Source organism: Zeus faber (genome assembly GCF_960531495.2).
Source record: "Zeus faber genome assembly, chromosome: 1".
NCBI classification, from domain to species: Eukaryota; Metazoa; Chordata; class Actinopteri; order Zeiformes; family Zeidae; genus Zeus; species Zeus faber.
Window position 1 is genome coordinate 62,346,436 of NC_137193.1, and position 23,876 is coordinate 62,370,311.

General features: G+C 45.4%; 1 protein-coding gene across 1 annotated transcript in view; it reads left to right on the forward strand.

Moving 5' to 3' along the window:
• The window catches only part of fnbp1l (formin binding protein 1-like), a gene marked incomplete at its 3' end in the record, with an annotated part of 70,298 nt that overhangs the window by 406 nt on the left and 46,016 nt on the right, over positions 1-23,876 (forward strand). The gene's annotated exons all lie outside the window — the stretch shown is intronic.

A 23,876-nucleotide genomic window follows, 5' to 3' on the forward strand; every position in this document is an offset into this window, starting at 1 on the left:
AGCCGATTAGCTGCAGTGAGCAAGAAATTAAAATGGTTAATAAAGAGCTTGACGGATTTGGGATGTCACGCCCTTTTTTTTTTTTTTTTTTTGTATCACCACCTCGACTGTACCGCGCCGGTGTCCTATCCACTTAAGTTAGGTGTCTTTGGCTTCCGTGGGGCATTGTTCCAACGCTTACAGCTGCCAGTTCCTACATATTAACTCACCAAATGTGACCTGTGTCTTTAGACTGCTGACCAGTCTTGTAACAGGTTTTTACATAATTGCCCAATGTGCAATTGTTTTGATCAGATCATTTTGTAAGATCTTCGCATTCCACAATCATGAGCTTCCATCTACACTTAATGGGTATTTTTTTTAACCAATGTTGGTGAATTTCCACCAGGTGGGTTCAGCAAAATCAACTGTCTTCCTACGTTTTTGTATTCTAATTTCAATGGCTCTTCTGCAATATGCAGTCATGTATTATTACAAGTTTTCTTTTGTACCACAATTGTAGTGGTATGAACAAAACAAAAACACAATTAAATTGGTAATCACAATTTTGTTTGTGGCATAATCAACTAAAATGTCATTATTGTAACTGCCCTACTACTAACCTATTACTAAGATAAGACTGTCTTGGGGCTGGTAAATATGGCGTATATATATGTTTTTTTGTATGTAAATTGAGTGAGGTTACAATGGATGGAGGGAGGAGAGGGACCTTTAAGTTAGACTTGTTTTAATATGGTTTGACTAATGTGTTGCTTACCCTTTCCTCTCTTTCCAGACAATTGCTTAAAATAGCCCCTAAAAGCTATTAGTTGCTTCCTTACATGACACAGCCCCTAAACTAATGTCTGATGTCGAATCATTCAGCCCCTGACCCCAATCGGTGAGAACAGTCCTTCAGATTACACATTATTAGCTGTCAAATGTACAACAATATTCTATCGCCAGTGTTTAATCGTCTCTTTTTGTCAAATTTCAAATTGCACCATGTTGGCCAATTGCCAGTATCACAGATTATTGGTTAAAGTAGAATAGGAGTGAAAGGGTTGTTTGATTGGCTGTTTCATGATAAGTGACTGAGTCAGACAGACTCATCAGCAGTGATTTGATTTCACAATTTGAATAATGACTCAATACAATGCTCCTAAATGATTGCTATTATGATGATTAGTAGTAGTAGTAGTAGTAGTAGAAGTAGTAGTAGTAGTAGTAGTAGTAGCAGCAGTAGTGGTACAGGACAGTTTTCATTTTTTAATGACTCAAAAGGCACTTCAAAGCAAGTGAAGTACATCCTATTACTGAGCCCTCTTCCTGCTTTCTCTGACACACACACACACGAGCGCGCACATCAGTGAGGGGATGCTGCCATGCTGTGCTCTGGTCTGTCTAGTTGAGGTGAGCCAGAGGCTATTCAAGCAGGCTCTGTTTGACTGAAGGACATGAGGAGGAGGTCTCCACTGCCCTCGGTCAAACTGAAAGACAGCTACTCAGGGAGGGGCGGGGAGACAGTGATGTATTGTACTGTTGAGACATTTTACTTTTACAATAAATTGCATGAAGTACCTCCCCACAACAGTGATGTGGTGTCTCTGTGGATAGCTTGGCTTCACCGTGGTCATCGGCGGCAGAGCCCTCAATCAGTTTTTCATGAGATAATCCAAAGATGGCGTCACCAATGGCGTTAGACACGGCCTCAGAAAAACCAGCCAGTAACTGCACCCTTTGCATTCATTTTGGCAAGAAAATCCACCTGACACTTTCTTAAAAGTCATAATGTCTGGAACGTAGTATGGCACATGTTTAGATGCATGGTTAAGTTAAAAAAAAACAAGTCAACAAGCGTCCTTCGCTGCAATGTTTAACACGCTGTGTTTTTTATAATACATTTGCGCAAATTAAATGTATACGGTGAGACGATAGAACTTGAGATATAAACACCAGAAATGTACAACCAGGGGGGAGCTGTACCAAGATGGTGCCCAAGCGTACGGATCTCTCCTCAGGTCACTACGGTCATAGTTGAAAGTAGGGATGGGCGATATTGCCTAAAAATAATGTTGATATTTTGATGATGTTTCAGCTTTTTAAAATATAGCTAATTGTAACATTTGGTTGTTCTGGATTCAATTGTGAGTTCAAAAACCCTATCGTAGTTCAAGTTAATTGAGATAAATCTTATCAATGAAAGCACATGACTTTTCAATTAAATTAAAGAATGACACCTTATTGTTATCTAAGACAAAATATTTAAGAAATGAAATTATTTAAATAAGCATGGTTAAGAGTTCTCAGTTACCCATTTTTGCCTCATGCTGAAAGCTTTGTGGAAGAACTAAATTTCCTACACTTCAACCGACTTGCAATAAACAACCAGGAAAGGTTTTCAGTGTGCTTTAGAAGGGCAGCAGTCCGCTTTTTACCAGTTGACAGCGGGTGTGGATGAAGTCACATGCAAGCTGAGTGTCCTGGCTCAGATGCAGAAGTGTGTGTGTGTGTGTGTGTGTGTGTGTGTGTGTGTGTGTGTGTGTGTGTGTGTGTGTGTGTGTGTGTGTGTGTGTGTGTGACCCTTTGGAGAGAGTATGAGAGCCTGAAAGAGTGAAGTCATGTCCTCATCTATGTGTGGGTGGGTGGATGTCTTTCTTAATTAAAGACGATGTGCTAACAGTCCTCCCTGAGGCGGAGAGCAAAATACAAGGGGAGGTGTGAAGAAGGGGAAAGGTCTGTGGAGGCAGAGGCATGGAGGGAGGTAAACCTTCTCAGATGAGGGACAGATGGAGAGGGAGTATGTCTTGAAGGTGGGGGTTCCTCCTACAACCCCATCTAACCATGCCCATCCCACTCTGACTCAATTGGCCAGACACTCCTTTTTTTACGGTTCTGTACTTCGTCTCCCGCTTGGACAGCTTCCGGCTGATGTACAGCACCGGACGCTCTGTCCGACGGGTCATTCTGCAGGTAAAAAGGGAGAGAAAAATTAGGTGTAAACAGCACTGAAAAAGCTGCTTGGCACCGCCATTTGTGGTTGCTTGTGCGTGCGCTCCGTGTACGATGACGCACATTTTAGTATCTTTTTCGTTTTACATCACTATGTCCATTACAAACTCATCAGCACTGATCTCCTACGACCGCGATGCACTTGTGGATATAAAAATTCCCTGAAAGAACAACTTTGGGACATTTTATTACAATAACATCAATGGAGGCTGTTCCACGGGAGGGCCGATGGCGGAAACACTGTGGAAAACAAGGCAGCATTCGGATCAGAATGAGGACACTGCCTTACCCTCCACCCCTGCCGAGCATCCTTCTTGCCAATGTCTAGTCCCTGGAAAATAAGATGGATGACCTTTTGGCAAGGATTAAATTCCAATTGGACATGAGAAACTTTTGTGTCCTCTGCCTGACAGAGACATGACTGAACCCGCTGGTGCTGGACCATGGCATACGTCCAGCTGACGCCGCGCCGACAGATCGGGGGAATTGGGGAAATCCAAGGGTGGAGGCGTCTGCCTCATGACCAACAGCAGCTAGTGTAACCCCAACAACTCAAGACTCTCTCCCGCTCCTGCTCGCAGAACCTGGAACAGCTGACCATCTAATGCCGTCCATTCTACCTCCCGTGGGAATTCCGCATGGTCATCATCAAAGCCATTGGTATTCCACCACAAGCGTACACTGACACAACACCTATATGATGTGTTGTGCTGACTTCAAAACAAGCATCCACCACAGCAGCCACCGCCACACGGCTGTGGTGGTGGCTAGAGACTTTAACATAACAAACCTTAAAGTTCTGCCTAATTTCCATCAACAAATCATGTGTCCCACCAGAGGAGATATAACTTTGGACCACTGCTACACACTGTACAAGAAATGATACAAGACTGTCTCGCTCCATGCTTTCGGGAAAATGGACTACGGCGCCATCTTGTTACTTCCTGTTTACAAGCCTTGCATTGTACATGGAACAGTAGTGACGAGGGACGTAAAGCGGTGGTCGGACCAATCAGAGGCCGCGCTTCAGGATGCTCTGTGTGACGTTGACTGGGACATGTTCCAATGAAGTTCCAGTGATGTCAGCAAATTTGTGGAAGTAGCTGTGAGCTTCATAGCCACGGTAATGGACACCATTGTCCCAACAATAAAGGTTTGGATATTTCCAAACCAGAAACTGTGTCAATAAATCCATCCGCTCTTAATGCTCGCACGGCTGCTTACAACAAAGTCTTGTATTCGGCAACATGGACAATCACAAAGTGGCGTCATCCAAACTGTGGAAGGCAGTGAAGGACGCTAAACGGACGTAAAGGGACACAGTGGAGCTACAGATGGAGCAACGGGACACAGATGCTAGTGGCAGGAGTTGCGGACTATTACCTACTACAAGAGCAGCCACTCCAGCCACAAGTGTCGATGCCTTGCGAGCCAACGAACTAAACTTCTTTTATGGACAGTTTGAGGCTGGCAACAACATTGCTAGCTCACCGGCTAATTGGAGTTACACTGCTGGGGATGAGCGTGCACTCTGTGTCTGAGTATGACGTCAGGAGGGCTCTGATGCGTGTGAACACCAGGTAAGCTGCGGGCCCAGATGGTATATCTGGGTGAGTGCTGAAGACCTGTGCTAACCAGCTAGCCCCGGTGTTCACTAGGATATTCAATGCCTCCCTGGTCGAGTCGGTGGTCCCTTCTTGCTTCAAGAGGGCCGCCATCATCCCTGTGCCGAAGAAAGCCTCTCTGGCCTGCTTGAATGACTCCCGTCCAGTGGCCCTCATCTCGGTGGTCATGAAGTGCTTCAAGAGGCTGATTAAAGACTACAACTGCACCTGCCCCCACCAGTGACCCGCTGCAGATTCACATACCGGCCGAACAGATCCACGGACGACGCTGTCTCCCAGGTACTACACACCAAGTTCAGCCTCAGGCAGCTGAAGAAATTCCGGGTCTCGGGGAGGATCCTCAAGTCCTTCGACTCTGGAGCGGTGGAGAGCATCTTGACGGGCAACATCACTGCCTGGTTTGGGAACTGTACTGCTCAGGACCGGCAGGCCCTGCAGAGGGTGGTGCGTTCAGCCGAACGTACCACTGGAACTAGCCTCCCCTCCCTGCAGTACTAATACATCAGGAGGTGTAGTAGTAAAGCCTGCAGGATCATGAAGGATCCTCATCACCCCAACAACGGACTGTTCCAGCTGCTGCGGTCGGGCAAGCGCCTCCGCAGTCACACAGCGAGGAATAGATGGAGTTTCTTTGTGCAAGCCATAAGGACTGTCAATGCTGAACTCACCAGGGGCCCTCACTGAGACACACACATAGGCTCCACTGCCTTACTGTACCGTATGTATACTGTAATGCATTCTATATCACTGTACTAGGTTATAGCATACTGTGCTGTATTGCAGCTCTGTTCACTGTTACTGTATTGCCGTGCGGTACTGCTATATAACTGTACTGTATATCTCAACACACACTACCTCTCTTTATTCACATGTCACTCTACTGCACCTATCTGTATATACATGTCTATTCCTTCCTTATTTCTACTTGTATTCCCCCTCATTTTATTACCTTTTTACCTTATTTTATTCTATTTACTAACCGAATTACGTTTCAGTTGGTTCAGTTAGTTAATTAGTTAGCTATTGTGCCAGTTAGTACTTATTGTGCATAATGTCCGGGTGCGTTGCAATGACATTTTACCGCATATATGTATGCTGCTTTGTACATGTATGTGATAAATAAACATCTTGAATCACTGGCTTCCCATAGTGAGCTGATTTGATCTTCTCAAACGCGTGCTGGCACTTCTCCGTCCACTGGACCGGATCTAACACACCCTTTCAAGTTCTCGGCTCTCAACCTCCTGTCGTACCCGGCCAGCCCCAAGAACTGCTTCACTCCTTTTTTTTTTTTTTTTGTAAACTGACGGTGGCTGTTTTATCTATCTGGGGTCGGACCAGTCCTCCACCAAAGTGGTACAACAGATACTGTCCTCCCTCCGTCCAACCGCACACTTCATCAGGTTGGCCATGAACCCTGCCTGCCTCAGAGACTCTAAGATTGCCCACAAATACTGCATATGTTTACCCCTAACTGTCGCTGTGGATGATAACATTGTCTATATAGGCAGCAGTGTACGGCACATGTGGATGCAGCACCCGGTCCATGAGACGCTGAAAGGTTGAGGGGGGCCCCAAAGAACCCCAACAGAAGTGTGACAAATTGGTACGACCCGTATGGAGTGGAGAAAGATTTTTAATTTTTTTACCTTGGACTCTGGAGACAAGGGGATGTGCTAGTAGCCCTTGGTTAAATCCAGTGTTGTGAGAAATTGAGCCGTGCCTAACCGGTCAAGTAGTTTGTCGACCCGGGTCATCGGGTATGCCTCGAAAATTGACACCCTGTTCACCTTTCATTAGCCTACACAGAACTGGACCGACCAATCGGACTTACCTACCAACACAATGGCGCTACACCAGTCACTTCTAGACTCCTATCACCCCCATTTCAAGCATGGCCTCTTATTCTGCCTGCACGATTTAGGTTTTGTATGCGATACGGCCAGGAGCGTATGTTTACCCCCTGGGTTGTCGCTACGTGGTGGTGTATGAGCGGCGTGTGGCCTGGCAGCGGGTAGAAGACATCAGAGAAGCGTAGCTATAACACTCCGCGCTCTGGCCTGGTGAGAGATGGTTCCAGACCGGATTGGGATCAGTCGCTTTTGGAACCTCGGGCCCCAACTCATCCCCCTTGATCACCATGGTGGCACTGACACCCTCTCCCTCCACTCCTTTAGGAGGTTAAAGTGGTAAACCTGAGTCCCTAAAACTAAGGGCCCCTACCACTTTGCAAGCAATTTAGAGCTTGACGTAGGGAGCAAAACTAACACCATGTCTCCCGGTACAAATTGCCTGAGTCGAGCCCTTCTGTCATACAACCAGTGCTGACAATCTTGCGCCTGGAGCAAATTCTCCCATGACAAGCACCGTAGCACGTGTAGCTTTGCTCACAGGTTCATAACTTACTGAACTTCGTTCTTACTGGCGCTAGGCCCTTCCTCCCAGTTTTCCTTAATGAGGTCCAGCACCCCCCGGGTTCTCCTGCCAAAGAGGAGTTCAGAGGGAGAAAATCATTATCTGCCATTATCTGCTGCAGTTTTTCCATCATGTCCGAGGTGACAGGCATGGGTATGGTGAGCCTCCTCAATTTCCTGGCAGCTTTTCAGAACCAACAACTGGGTAATTTCCTCTTCTGACTGAGTGTCATGGCTCACTTGCTATAATCTGTCGTTTTTAAGTTTCCGCTCAAAGGCTACGCATAGGGTATTGTCCCGTTACTGCTAGGGACTCCTCCGCTCCCTACCCCATAGCAACCAATAACCCCCCCTCGCACACCAAGCAACACCAAGAGTGAGTGCACTCCCCCAGGCTCCCTAATTAAAGTGTAAAATCCTGGCCAATCCGTAGCTAACCGCAGCCTTCGACTTATGCCTCTTCCCCTTGTAACGAATTTCAAGGTTCAAGATTCAAGATTCAAGATTTTTTATTTGTCACATACATATACATACTTCCATACATATATGCAGTGAATATCACCATGCACACACAAAACCAGCACCCCTGCCCAGGCGTTTGAACAGCTGTCTTTAGGCCCGTGTTGGCCCTGCTGCTCCGGGAGCTAACAGGGTACAGAGAGGGGACAGCACGGGAAGGGGATTCAGCATCCCGCGTCATTACAGGACACGGCTGGTCGGCGTCTGCCCTCACCAGGCTGGCAGGAGAGGAACCCTGAGGGAAAGAAAAGGGACATCCTTCGAAGGCACAATCCCGCCGAATCCTGGGTGCGTTCTGGTGGCAGACGTAGCGAACCCCTGAACATTTTCCTCCGCGGCGGTAGGACGGGCAAGGGACCTGGCGAATCCCGCCCCGCACGTCGGACCTGGGGCCGGACATCCGGCTGGTCCTGATTAGCACCCCGTGGCGCTCCGGCCTCACAGAGGTGGCGGTCCTCTGGGTGCTGGGTCCTTGGTCGCGGTCCCGGTCCTCCTGGGAGACGGAGGAGAGGGAGACCCAAAGCCAGGGGCAGAGAGCTCCACTAGCTGCTGCGGGTCTGCCCCACCATCATGGCAGCTCACGCCAGCGATGAAGCAGTCCAGCGATTCGTTTCCAGTGCGCCTTCCATGGTCCCTCTTCAGACACCACTTGTGGGGGACTCTACAAACAAAAAGGCTCCCTCGCCTAAAAGAGAACATGAAACATAATTATATTTAGTGAGCGTCAGGGTATGGCTTGCAATCTTTTCTGCAGGGTCTTGGCTCCTGCACCCCCCAATCTCCTTCACTGCAAGACAAACAACACATAAGAAGAAAGAAGAAACAGAAAGAAACAGTCTTTATTCATCACGCAACACACCACACTACAACACATGCTTGCACACACACGCACATGCTTTTGATGGTGGCCGGTGAAATGGATCCTCTGCTTTTGACCCATCCTGGCTTGTCCTTCCTCCGGGGGCACAGCCAGGAGCAGTGGGCAGCATACGTGGACGCGCCCGGGGACCAGGTGATAAGTGTCCATCGCTGGTCAGACGATGATGGGTGCATGTTTTTGAGGGGGGTCCTTACTGACGTGAGGTGGAGGAAACCCCATGTGAGCACGGGGAGAACATGCAAACTCCACACAGAAAGGCTCCTATTTGGGAGATAACCAGCTGGAGCACGGTGCCAACAGCGCCCCAGGCGGGAATCTAACCCAGGACCTTCTTGCTGTGAGGCAGCAGTGCAATGCACTGCGCCACCGTGCCACTAAACCCTCCCAGCCAGCGCCAATGGGACTGAATAGACCGACCTGGTAAAGCTGCACCGACGGTGGATGAAGCCAGCGCTGTCACCTGCTGATCATGCTTTAACCACGCCCCCTTGTCTGCCACACCTATAATAATCATTTTTTTTGGACAAAACAACTTTTACAAAAGTAAATGGATTGTGGAGAAAATGATTCACTTTTATAGAGGTTATCGTAGTTACGAATATAGCTGCATTTAACTCTTGTTTTTATTTTAACTCATCATGTAAGATGTGTCGCTTAAATAACAAGGTCAGTCTAAAATATTGAAATCGCTCTCTCATCTCATCGATGTCATCATTGCCCAAATACAGCCAATTTGGAAGTGATCCAATAAATAAGAGACTTAGGAAGTTAACTTAGGAAGTTAACTTAGGAACGCTGAATCCATATTAGGGTAAGGCTGACATCACATAATGATGCAATACACAAGGTCGGTTGTACGTACTGGTAATTTAAAAAACAGACACACAGCTCTGTCCCACAGCTGTTGCCTCCTGTTGCCTCCTTCCTCTGTCTTCAAAATAGCTCCTCGCTCGTCACCTCCGCCCATCCAACCTATCCACTTCCTCCCTCTCCTTCCCCCCAGCTGGGTCCTCCAGCTGTGCGGGACATTGAGATTTGAACACTGCTTGCCGCAGATCGCCGCCACAAATAAAATAAAAGATGGTTTCATCCCTTGGTGTAAATATTCCACTTTCTCAGTGCCGAGTGCTTTTGTAATTCATTCGTTTTACCGACTTGGACCGTTAGTTTTGGGTCATTACGATCACCTAATGATTTACATAACCTTTTTTATATCCATGAAAGATATGCATGGAGAAAATCCAGTATTTATTTTGTTTCATTACCTGTTTAACATGGATCATGGTGTTTGCTTTTCATATGGGGGATATTCTCCAATACTAATACCCTATCCTACCTTTATTTTTTCAGCAAAAAATGCAAAGATGAGGGATTCACAAGAAGTGAAAGGCAGCCACAGTGAATTTGAACTGGTGTATCTAGTTGTGGGCAGTAGACCGTTCATATGGATAACAAAAAAGCACCCTTGGATGAAAAAATATCCACCTAACCACCAACTCACAGGACCAACAATAAAAAATATAAATTGACCAGAAGAAGACATACTTTTGAGAAAATAGCCAAGAGGAAGGTAAAACAGGAACCGGGACTGCAGTTGCGAATAGAATCCAGGGACTGCAGTGTAATCCACCCAGCACAAATTTATTTAAGGATTCTTCTTTAAGTCATGAGTTGCCATGACCATACTTAAAAAAAAAAAAAAAAAAAAAAAAAAAAAAACCTCCTAAGTGGAGGTTTTGGCTCATATTGCTGAGCAACAAGGCCTCTTTCCAGGAAGTGAATGCTGAATCACCAGGCTGGAGTGGGGGGTTCTGTTTAAAGCCATTCCAGACCCACTCTGTGTCAGAGCATTTATTTTTTTTATTTATTTTTTTAGACGCAGGCTCCTGGTTCTGTCTTGCGGCTACGTTCAGTAGCGTCTTGTCCATCTCTCTGTGGCTGTCAACCATTCTATTAGTCAGCTACTTTATTAGCCAGAGGAGGAAAAATGCAGGATAAGTACAAATGGAAACTTGGAGGAGTCTGGATTTTTTCCCCCTGGTAATTTTCCCTACATCTACAGACTAGTTATTATGTTTAACCTCTACTGGATAGCTGGTTTGCTGATGATCTGGGTTTGGATGTGTTCATAGACACACAGCAAGCTACTGTTCTGATAAGGGGTTGGAAACAAGATTTTAAGAATTTAGAATGGTATTCAGCACTAAGTAGGGCGCTGACTGTGTGTTGAACCCGCATGTACATCATCTGGACAGTGGCTTTGTTGCGGAAGATGTATTCAATCTATTCCTTCGTACACACATGGTTATTTTTGGCAGTCTAAAGTCTGGTCTTTGATTGCAGAACTTTTCAATCTTGCCTCTTGCCAAACAATGCATTCTGATTGGAGGTGCTTAGAAAGGTTGTCTCCTTGTGCCTGCACATCCTTCACAAAGCAAACAGTTTGATGTAGTGGCTAGTGGATCATGAATGTACTTTTAGTTATATTTTTAAATGCATGGCTTACATAAATCCACCCGCATTTTGTCCACTAGGGAACTGGAGCGACTGGTCGTGATTTACCGGGTCAACAGTGGTGCATCACAAGGGTCAGTGGCCAAACCAAATTGTTAAAATCAAATCCTAGGCTTGACTGCCTGATTGACTGGCACTCAATTAACTCATTGGTAGGGTTTTACAGAATACCAAGCCATTGGGTAACAGGTGAAATCAGCCAGCCAGATGCATTTTGCCGGCCAGCCTTTCTGTGTGCTACACTGTCCATTTGTGTCATATATTTTATTTTTGTCAATTTATTTTAATTACCAAGCTGACCGCATTAGTGCTTTTCTAATTTGTCGATCGGACATAACACTTAAATCATATTAACTCTGTGAATTGTAGGCTCCTGAGAATTGTAACAGTATATGGAATGGTTTCTAATGGGAGTTTTATCTCTTTGCTATCCTCAGTAACACTTTGGTCAGTGTCCATTTTTACAGTGTGGAAAATACATCGTGTGTGTGTGTGTGTGTGTGTGTGTGTGTGTGTGTGTGTGTGTGTGTGTGTGTGTGTGTGTGTGTGTGTGTGTGTGTGTGTGTGTGTGTGTGTGTGTGTGTGTGTGTGTGTGTGTGTGTGTGTGTGTGTGTGTCTCACGCGACCAAAACCTCTGTCTCCCACTGAAGAGTGACAGAGTTCATAATTGCACATCACCACTCCCTTAATGTGCCCCCAATTTCTTCTGTATATGTCATATGGATTGCACTTCCAAATCTTTGCAAATTATTTCAGCTTTTTTTTTATTCCACTGCAGACCAAAGAAATGCATATGTGGATACCAAAACATGAACACATTTCTGGTGCATTATTTGCTCTTGAAGCGACAGAATGTTTTAATACTATCTAGGGGTGTCACGATTCCGATTCATTTGCGTTCGATTTTGATCTTCGAAATCACAATCAGGTTTGCGATTCCCCCTGTATTTTTGTGGGTGATCATTTCCGACATGGTTGCTGTATTGGAGTGGTCAAGATCCGCTGGTAAACAAATACAGTGTACGCCGGAGGGTGTGGGGCCTTCCGCGGAGTTTCTCCGACTCCGAACCGACTTGGAGTTTGGAGGGCTGTGGTTGGTTGGGCTGCGCTGCATCCCTCAACGCACCCTGCACCCGCCCACCTGGCATTAGGGTTGCAGGAACGAAATTCGAATAGAATTTGAATATTAGAAAAAAAACAAAGATCAATATAAGTTCATCCAGTTTGCTGCACAGTGAACACACATTAGAGAGTAACTATGCGTGAAGTCCGCGTTGGGGGAGATGCACGAACGCACCAGCGCGTCTCCCTTTCCCACGCATTTCACTGCGCGCACAGGGGTGAGACTTTGACCAGAATGTCCAGTAATTCAAATGATGAGAGTGGAAAGTAAACCTGATCATCACCGACGGAGTGCCCTCTAGTGCAGAGGTTCTCAACCACTGGCTCACGGAGTATTTTCCACCAGACTGTGAGAACACGGGCGGGATTTTTTTCAGGAGCGATCTGCTACACTGCGGAGCAGCAGCAGGAAACGGAGTAAATTAAATACATCTAGTGTTTTTGTTTGCTTTGTTTGGAGGAAAGATCACTCGGAGCTGCAGAGCTGCAGGTAGTAATTTGCCTTTTACTACCAGCGTTCCCCTCTGGCAAAAATTGAATCCGCACATTTTTTTACGCTTATTTTGGTAATTAACTTACAAGGAGTATAATAAGTAGGGACGTCATGATTCGATTCGAAATCAATGGCATTCCATTTTGAGGGATTCTCCCCGTATTTTTGTGTGTAATATTGTTCGACATGGTTGCCATATTTGTGCAGTCAAGATCCACCGGTAAACAAATGCAGTGTGCGCTGGGGGGCATCGACTGTGCTTGGAAAAAAAACAAGTGTTTTTCTTTACAAATTAAGACAAGAACAGTGGCATTGCTGTCAGTGCTGAAAAAAAATCCATATGTGTAAACAAATGCAGTGTGCGCTGGGGGGTGTCAACCGTTACTCGCCCTGCTCTTTCATGAAGTTTGTTTCGGAGTTTGGAGAGCTGCGATGCGCCGTGAAGGGGTCCGCAGCATAATGCACGCTGCTCCCGCCCACCTGGCACAAGGTCTGCAGGAATGCAATTCATATACAATTGAATATGAATATCACAAATATTGAATATCACAAAACAAATAACAAGATCAGATCATGGGCATCCCGGTGGGCACCAATGGACCGCCGTGCTGCTCCGTTTGCCCAGAGCGGGAGAACTGGAGCTGGAGGTCCACGTGCCTTTTTGTTTTTTTGGAGAACCTGCCCCTTTTAAAGTCTCTGCACGGGACTGTAGAGCAGGGAAGTGGTATCCAATCAATAGTCGTTACTCAACAGCTCTGCGTGGAGAAAGAGCCTCCTCTCTATCGCTCTCCCTCTCTTTTTCTCCGCTCCAGTTTAATAGCACGGTAAACTACACTCGCAGTTTCAATACTCGGATTTTTCCTGATGAATAAAAAAATCGTCATCAGTGTCAATCGCGATCGATGGAGTCAATTGCCCATAGACGGTTTAATTGTAAATCTGCCCAAGCCTAGGTGTGTGTTAAATATTTTCATATGTTTGTTATAATTTTACATTTTTAATATTGAAATAAAATGTACTTATTTAGAAACAAGTGTTTTTCTTTACAAATCAAGACAAGAACAATGGCATAGCAGTCAGTGCTGGAAAAACATACACACAGTATGTGTAAATTGAAAATCAAACTGTGACCTTGAAATCAAAAGTCAAATCAAATCGTGGATTTGGATACGCCTCGTGACACCCCTTAAAGTATCGAATTATGATATCCAGCCCTGTTCTCCTGTTCTCGCACAAGGGGCACAAAAAGAAATCTGTAGTTTTTTTCGTGTTTCTGTCTGACATCTTGTCTGCCGGAGCAAGTAATTCTATGCATGTGAAAACTCTCCCCATTCCCTTTTCACCGCCCCCAGGTGCGTGCGTGCGTGCGTGCGTGCGTGCGTGCGTGCGTGCGTGCGTGCGTGCGTGCGTGCGTGCGTGCGTGCGTGCGTGCGTGCGTGCGTGTGTGTGTGTGGCACCAATGTTAATTCAAGGAACTCAGATCTTTCTCAGGCTATTTATTTGGCTGCTGATTGAGGGGCTTATAAAATTATTATGTCTGTGTTTTCTGCACTGCATATTAACCACTCACTCTAGCTCTTCGGCATGGAGCTAGCGACGGGTTACCTAGGTAACCCGTCGCTAGCCTGAAGTACCCAGCGGGACCCGATACCCCCCTGTTTACCGGAGACCATAATATTCTCTGTCAGGTGGAGTGTATAGTAAATTGAAGAAGAGAAAGAATCCAACCTCCTCATTGAATGTGTCGTCCCATCGGCATCAGGCACAGGGAATCAAGCAAATCTTAACCATTGCTAGAAAGTCACAGTTGACTTTCCCTTTGAGAATAAATAGAGACTTGATGGTTGTTTGCGTTGTAAACACAAGATACAACACCGTACAAGCTAGCTTTTCAGAATGAAGGAAGAATATGGTGTTTGTGTAGGTTTATTTTTCCCTGTAAGGTCAAACTTTGATTTCAGTATAGCCAATAACAAAATGTGCCAAACCCTTATAAAGCAACAGTGTAGAAAAGGAAAATATACACAGGACATGAATCCTTTCTGTCCAAAAGTTTTTAAGTTTGCCGACCTGTCAAAGATCAGTTTTTACAGACAAACAAAATCAAATATTTTTCAATGGACTGTTAATCTGATTAGCCTTTGTTTTAAACAATTTCTCCCAAGAGGAATTTGGCAATTTAATTACATCTTATCTGAAACCTTTCCACACATTATACAGGTACTCACATCGATCCCCCCAAAATCCATCCAGTCAGCCAAGCAACGTAGGCCTATTAATTGTCTTCAATGTGGAGTTACGATGCGCCAAAAACAACTCCTAAACGTTATGGTTCTGAATTTTCAGTGGTTAGAAGAAAGTGCTATTAGAGGCTGGGGTTGGGTCGTAAAGGAAAATTTGCAATGAGAAGAGAAACACTGGTTTGTTACAGTATCCTGATCCAATTAATTACTTTCATGCATTAACTTGGGCTCATTAAAGCATATAATCGACCTATTGTCAGTTTTCTGAAAAGGCATCTCTGTCTAAAAAAACAAAATCAAGTGACTTTTGTTTAATATCTCAAATGTTTCAGGGGTTGACAATGACCAGAATTTTCCACTGGCTCTCTAGTCCGGCCGTAGTACAGACGCACTGGCAATGGCTCCGCATTCAACTCGTAGTTTTGTGTATTATTTTATATTATTATTTGTATTGTTCTTATTTTTTCACGCAGTGCACTGTCGCTCTTACAATAGGAATTTACAAGCACTCCTGGATGTCCGTTCGACACTTTATAGGGATATTTTTGGCAACTTACCGCATTACATGCTGCGATCCCTTTGTCCTGCCGCCGCTGTGTTTCTAATACGCGGGAGGAAGAGAAGAGGCAAACGTGCCATAATTCTATGCAGTTCTCGGACGAAATACTGCAATCCGCCGCTACTGAACATTTTACTGGCAAATGTTCAATCCCTGGACAATAAACGAACTGGCTGACGAACTACACGCACGGATTAACATCCAGCGGGACATCGCAAACTGCTGTGTGCTGGCGTTCTCAAAAACCTGACTGGGTGCTATGGTGCCGGACTCTGCCGTTACTCCGGCTGGATTTTCAGGTAAATGCAGAGGCGGTGGGGTGTGCATTATGGTTAAGTCTATCGCGAGGTTTCGGATATATCAGTACTTTTAAAAACACTGTTCTCCGGACCAGGAGCTCTTAACTATAAAAGTCCGTCCCTTCTACCTCCCACGGGAATTAAGTTCTGCTATAATCACGGCAGTCTACATACCCCCGCAGGCGGATAAAACGTGCACGTTAGAGGACCTTTAGGGAGTAATCAATGGACTGGAGAACGCTGACCCTGAGGCAGCTCCTATTGTTTGTGGTGACTTCAATAGGGCTAATATGAGGAAAGTTTTGCCTAAATATCACCAGCATATCAACTTTCCTACCAGGGGTGATCAGAATCTCGAATATTGTTATTTACAAACCCCTCCCCCGCCCTGCCTTTAGTAAGTTGGATCAAAGCAAGGAAAAGCTGGCACACGCTGCTGCGTGTTTGGGCACTTGGCACTCACGCCGGGCGGGGCGTCTGGTCGGCCGCGGTTGGCCGGGCCTCCCCCTTGTGCGGGGCGTGGGGGTCCTGCCGGCTCGCCCGTGGGGCTGGGGGCTCAGGTGGGGTGTCGGTCTGTCGCCGTGGGGCCGGGATCCGGGCCCGCGGTCCGTGCCTTTTGCCCATTGCCGGGTTCTGTGCCGGCGGCTGCATCTTGTGCCTGCATCCAGGGGTTGGTTGCATGTGTGCGCCCCTGGGGTGCAGGGTCTCCCCGTGCTCCCTAGGACTGGGTCATGCTCCTCGGGGCTGGGCGTGGGGGTTGCTCCACAGCCCTCTGGTTTCTCTGGGGGCCCAGGGATCTTCTGTGGCCACAGGGCAGGGTACTCCGCGCTTTCCTGCTGTCGTAGGGTGTCCACAGGGTTGCGGAGTTCGGGGGGCTTCGGGGCCCCTTCTGCTGCTTGGAGGCGCCGCGGCATATTACCGACCTTCTACACCAATGCCAATGGGGATAAGTCATGTACACTCACTGGTGGACATCTTACACACACACACACACACACACACAGGCAGTCCCATCACACATGCACACACCATCACACCTGCTTCAAGTGCACCCCAGCACCCTCCTGGTTGCATTTCTCTCCTTTCCTCCCTCATTTGCTGCCATAATTATGACAGGAAGAGGCCATGTGACCAGTTGTAGTTCCAGTTTTCCTGGACCTAATTCACTGTTTTTCAATACATGTTGTCATCCAATGTTCATGTTTTTGTGTAAATGTTGTTTTTTTCTATGTTTATTTGTCTCACCGTGGTGATTTTCCCCCTCTTGGAGTAGTGATCAGTTGTTTATAGACCCAAACATGATAAATAGTTCTCCAAAGAGGGGAGTTGGTGGTGGCTCTCCGTAACCAAAAACTGGGCTCTTGTCATTCTGCAGGTCATCCACAGGACAGAGTTATTGCAGCAGTTCTTGATGATTTAAGAATTAATAAGAGTTGCATTGCAGGTTGAGAACTTGAACTTCACTTGCAGACTAACTCTGTCCTGACTGCAATGGCATACAACTACTCTTTTGTATGCCCAGCATGCTGACAGCACAGGTTAAAAAAAGCAAGGAAAGTCGGTTTGTCGGACAGTCCATCGCTGGAGTGAGGAATCCACTGCCACTCTCCAGGACTGTTCCGAAAGCATGGACTGGCAGATGTTCTGTGTTGCAGCTGATGGGGACATCAATGCAGACACAGACTCTGTCTCAGCCTACATCTCCAAGTGCATTGATTACGTCGTCCCGAGAGTCAAGGTCAGGACTTTCCCCAACCATAAGCCCTGGGTTAATGGTGATGTCCGTGCTAAGCTCAGAGCACGGTCCTCCGCCTATAGCGCTGGGGACCTGGAGGCCTTGAGGAAGTCCAGATATGACCTTCGGAAAGCCATCAGAGATGCCAAAAGAGCCTACAGGGACAAGCTGGAGTCAGACTACCACAGTTCCGACCCCAGACGCATGTGGTGTGGATTGCGCACCATCACAGACTATAAAGGGAGTGATGCCCAGCCAGCGGCCTCTCTTCCCGACGACCTCAACACCTTCTACGCACGGTTTGAGGCGAGCAACACCATCCCAGCTGCATGGCTAGGGGAGGATCAGGATGACTACACTCTGTTGCTGTCTACGGCTGACGTGAGGAGAGCTCTTAAACGAGTAAACCATCGGAAGTCTCCAGGGCCTGATGACATTCCAGGCCATGTCCTCAGAGCGTGCGCCGACCAGCTGGCGGAGGTTCACCTCCATATTCAACCTCTCCCTGATCCAGTCTACAGTTTCCACCTGCTTCAAACAGACAACCGTTGTCCCGGTACCAAAGAAACAACCCATTAGCTGCCTGAATGACTATCGCCCCGTAGCACTGACCTCTACCATCATGAAGTGCGGCTAGGCAGAACCCACATCTGCTCCTCCCTTCCTGACACCCTGGACCCCCTTCAATTTGCATATCGCCCGAACAGATCTACGGACGACGCCATCGCCCTGGCAGTGCACACGACCCACTCCCACCTGGACAAGAGCAATACATACGTGAGGATGCTGTTTGTAGATTACATCTCAGCATTCCACACAATTGTGCCTTCTAAGCTTGTTCCCAAGCTCAGGATCTTGGGTCTTAACACCTCCCTCTGTAACTGGATCCTGGATTTCCTGACGGGCAGACCCCAGGTGGTGAGAATGGGAAACCTCTCCTCCTCTGCACTGACCATGAGCACCGGAGCCCTGCAGGTCTGCATACTCAGTCCCCTCCTGTACGCCCTGTTCACATATGACTATGTGGCCATGCGCAGTACCAACACCATCCTTAAGTTTGTGGACAACACCACCATCCTAGGTCTCATCTCCAACAACGATGAGTCCTCCTACAGAGAAGAGGTCAGCGTCTTGGCAACAGGGTGCCAGGATAACAACCTCTCTCTTAGTGTCTGCAAGAATAAAGAGATGATCGTGGGCTACAGGAAACAACAGCGGGGGGGCACGCCCCCATCCACATCAACAGATCTAAAGTGGAGAGAGTCTCCTGCTTCAAGGTTCCTCAGTGTTTCATCAGTGATGACCTCTCCTGGTCCAGGAAATTGGACGCGGCAATAAAAACTGCCCCTTACTTGCCACTACAACTTTATTACTATAACGCTAGTAACTACTTGATAGTTCTGTCGTGAGTGCAGTGCTGATATGCTGCACTGCATATTTATGTAGACACTTGAATAACTTTTTTAAAACACTTTTTTAAACTGCCGACATCCTGTGACTGATACAGTTTTAAACTGGGAACAGACTGATAACTGAATCAGGTATGGGTGTGTATTGCTAAATGCAGTGGAAAAGAAAAGTAGGGGCTTGTATTATGAGGAGTCACTAGCGACAGTAGCAGGAGTTCTTCAGGTGTGTTATTCTTGGTAGTGTTAGGAAATATGTGACCCACCGCAGACTCTTGGTACATTTGGTGGCTTTGGACTTTTTTTCCGCATCATTTGAAAGTGAAGAATCAGAGCTTCAAAACAAGGGTCACTTGTGCAAATTAAGCAAATATTTTTAAGGCTATGGCTTGTTAGTGACAAGGGAGTGGCAAACTGTGTTACTGAGATAATCACCCTCAAAGTTTTCCCCCACACTTGCTTTCAGTCAGCCAGATCCCAAAATGCAAATTCCCAAATGAAGTCAAGTACGCGCTGCTTCTCCGACTAGGATCTGTCGCACTGGTCAGATTAAGGTCTGCGATATGATTTAGATCTTCCACCAACCGCTTCTCGTAATCCATAACAGCACGGATATGAAAGTTTCACAGACAAGGGAAACTGAAGGATCCTCGTCTTGTATATGGAAGTGACGTCAGCATTACTTCTTCGTTGGTATACGCCCCCTACACAATAATGTCTCCTTGTGTGTGTAAAAGTAGTACGATTTTAAAGGTTGAACTCTATCAAAACGGTTTCACATTGTGAACAACAACGATCGATCAGCGTGGTTCAGCGCTATTCAGCGTCTCGGTAAGTGAACTGTAATCGAACAGGAATATTTAACTCCACGGTTTAACATTTTTCTACTATTTATAAGTAAAACTCGCTTTTGAAAATATGCTGAGAGATAAAAAACAAAACACAAAGGAACACGAAACTGGAAAGTCTGATTTTCCCCATAGAAAGGTTTTTTCAACTTATTTGGCTGCTCCTGGCGATTTTAGAAATGCGCAAGATAGCGGGTTTTACTGCGGTGGGTCACATATGTTGAATTCCGTACAGGGGGCCTCAAGTAGGGGAACACGGTTGTTTAAAGTAAGCAGTTGGGCTAAATATTTGCATATCTAGTTCTCTTGATGTGGAAGTAGTGCACCCTATAGTTCCAGTCCGCTCAGCTGATAGGCTATTAATAGTTAACCTAGAAAACACACACACACACAGGAATAAGCCACAGCAACCAGTCTCAGCACTTTTTCAGACAAAAGTTTGGCTTCCTGAAGGAAAGCTGTTGCGTACATCAAGCCTGTCTTTGGTTGGAAGTCATACAATGCTGGACCACCACCAAGTTTCTCAAGACCATTGATGCTGCCGTCATGCTGCCGTAGTCAGTTACTACAGAGAAGGACATCATTTGGAGCATTCCCCTGAATATAACAACATCTTTAGTACATATTTATGACGCTCAGGGAGTTTACTCTTTTCAAAGGAAAAAGGGAAGTTGCACTTAAAATGGGAGACAGAGCAATTCTCTAGGCATCATCAGATAATATTTTTCATTTAATTTCACCTTTATTTAGTTCTCCAGGATACATTGAGGGGTGAACTTTCATTTTCAATGATGCAGTAATAATCACTAGTAATAAATCTAAGAGCAGAGTCATATATAGCGTCTAGGACTGAATGATTAATCAAAATCAAACTGACATTGCAATGTAATAGAATGCAATTTTCAAGGCTGCCATTAAAATGAAAAATGTTTATTTTATTTTTTAAACCAATATTATTATTAGAATATGACAATTTTAAAAAGTAACAATTTGACCAACTTTTGGGCTGCCTCCTCCTCTTCCGCCTCCTCCCCCTCTGGGGAGCAGAGACCAGACCAGGGGGTGGGACAGCTCCTTTCTCCATGATAATTACATGATTTGGTGCTTTTATTTTGCTCCTCCGCTCTTTATGCTTTGTTCTGAGATTTTAGAAAGCAGCCCCAAAAAATGGAAAAGGAAACAAACGCCTCATTAAGCGATTGTTTTTGCTGAACATCCGCGCTGCCCCCACAACTGCAGGGACAAAAAATAAATAAAATAGACCACACGGAGTGGCGCATGAACAAAGCTCATTCACATTCACAAAAAGGATGTATGTCATATATTTCTGCTGAAACATTGCCTTTTTCTCCTGAATGTTAATTTTCGAAAGTTGTTGAATCAATCAGTCAATATTCTACTGTGATTGAAAGTTTTTATTTTTACAATTCAATAGTTAAAGATATGTTATTCATCTCAATTCATGCATCAATTTATCTAATTTCATCATAAAACGTAGGCCTGGTCTCCAGGAAAGTTTATATGAAGCCGTTTATATGTTGACAATTCTTTTTGATCGCATACTCAATCGCAATATTGGTCAAAAAAAAAAATCGCAATTTGATTATTTTCCCAAATCGTTCATCCCGAATAGCATCGAAGGACTTAAGGGTGGTAACAGCAGTATGTCTACGTACTGTATTACATCACCATAATACAAGATAGAAAGTAATACACTTTCAACAATTATTTTTCTATTAAACATGGGAAAGCAGTTTCTATTTCGATAAAGAAAAACAACTTTCGACCACAGCTTTTCAACAGTTTATCAATTTAAACTTTAAAAGTGAGTTCATCATCAATCCAGATGCCTAAATAAAACCTTCAATAGCTGTACAGAGGAAAGGGCAAATTCTGAAGTTTGCCATCATCTGATAGCACTTCTGAATACCGAATATATTTAATTTTTTACTTATATATATATATATATATATATATATATATATATCTTTTTTTTTTTTTTTTTTTTTTTTCAGCATTTAACACAAGTTTGAGATCGATAATTACCTCTTGAAGACCATTTAAAGAAAGTTGCAGATTGTCAATAGCCAATTGTGTGGAGTCAGCCTAACAGATGCAGATTGAACATTTCCCATTTTCACACACTGCTGTCTATCAGAGAGGTAGTTTTGGAACAGTCTATAAGCATTAGGGTCACAGCCAATACTTAGCAGTCTATGTAAGAGCAGAGAATGACCAACTGTATCAAAGTCTTTTGAATGATCAATGAACAGCACAATTTTTATTTTTATCCACCACTGTCACAATATCATTTAAAATGAAAGATGTTGCAGAGATGATGCTGTGGTAAGCCCTGAAACCAGATTGGTGAGGGCTCAACAGAGAATACCTAGCTAGAAAAGTCTTGAGCTGATTGTTTACTATTGATTCAAGTATGGGATGATAGTTATTAAGCTTACTATTATCTCCACCTTTTCTAGCTAGGTTCCAAGCCTTATCCTTTAATTGGAACAAAGATGATAGTTCAGAGGTGAACCAAGGACTAGACCCATATTCAGTTCTTTGCTTTTTAAACGGGGGATCTTTGTTAACCACTGAGTTGAAGGTATTTATCAAATGATCCAGTGCTAGATCACCGTTCAGGATTTCTAATGTATTTGAAATGTCACTATGAAAAAGATCATGTAAGAAGGCCTTCGCATTCAAATTTCTAAAATTTCTCTTGACAACAGCTTTTGGTTGAACTTTCTTTAGTTGTGTATCCCTAATGCAGGCCAGGTCACTTATTTCAACGACAAACGGCAACAATTTTATCACTCCTATTGGATAATATCAGATCAGTTCAAGTTGATTTAGAAATATTTTTTAGATTAGGCCTGGTAGGGTCAGTTAGACTTAGATGTATGCAATAAGGGGGAAGTGGTATGGGACTGTAGGGGAACCGTAATTAGATGTGAAGTAACCACAGTACACTTTGAACGTTATATACAAGGTCTAGCAATGGTTGTATTGTTTGTAGCGGAAGGTATACGAGTTCCATTAGTTCCGGATAACCTGCCCAGGCATTGATCCAGAGGAGGAGGAGGAGGAGGCTGGCGGCATTGGAGAGCGTCTCGGTGCCCTCGATGTCACAGCGGTCTGCGATCCTTCCCCCCCAAGGAAGCAAACTCCTGCGTATCCCTGGCATCGGCTGTGAGCTCCAAGGCTTGGAAACTGTTCTCCAGCCAGAAAGTCTCCAGCATAGAGCGGCGCAAGGAGCGCTCACATTGTGGCCCACCACCAGGGTCCAGAGCTCTGGGGTGGAGCAGGTCCAGGACTTGGGCCATGGGCCATGAATCCTCTATCACAGCCAGCGGGGCATCAGATGGACCCGATTCAACCATTGCGAGAATGGACCCAGGCTAAGGGAGAGTGGTGTCAAAGTCCAGGACAATTACAGCTGACGACATGGACCAGGAGATGTGCTTAGCCTGAGTGCTGGCGATCGAGGTCAGGCACTTTCTTCGCAGTTCTTCACATGCTCACGCAGGCTGTGGATGTCTTTCAAGACCGTCTTTTCTGAAGCGCTGAGTCTGTGGACCAGGGGCAGACAGTTCTGGCTGACTAGCAGTAGCCGAGCACTGGCCAAAACAAAATTCTGTGTTACGAAAATCCGAAAAACAGTTCAGGCAAGGGTCAAAGCCAAAAAATACGAATAATATCACAGTGCAACAATACGAAATCTGTAATTCAAAATCAGGTTAGGTTTGGAAGTTATTCCGCATAGTCTCACACAGAATGTAAATTGACAACCGGAAGTGATGTAGAACATGAGTGGAAAGATCAGAACTGGTGGAAAAATCACTTTCCTTTTACACTACATTTTCAGAAAGTCTTAAAAGCAACAATATTATTTCCTTGTCTTTGAACATCGAATATGGACAGAATTTATGCCAAGAACAGCTACACCAATGAATTTGCTGCGATATTTTAGGTGACAAGTGCATTCAGTCACTAGCTGGTGCGGTTGTGTTGGTTGCTCAAACAGCCACACGGTTGACGCAGTTTCAGTTTGACAGCACGCAACGCATCACTGACCGGCCCATCAGGAGGTATGTGTCTGTGTGCTTTCAGGGGGGTGCAAAGTCAGCGATGCATTGTTTACAGAAGGTGTTAAATACTGGGGTGTGTCAGCTGGTGGTCAACAAAGAACTTACCCAAATTGGGTGTCATAGCTGGTGCCCAACCA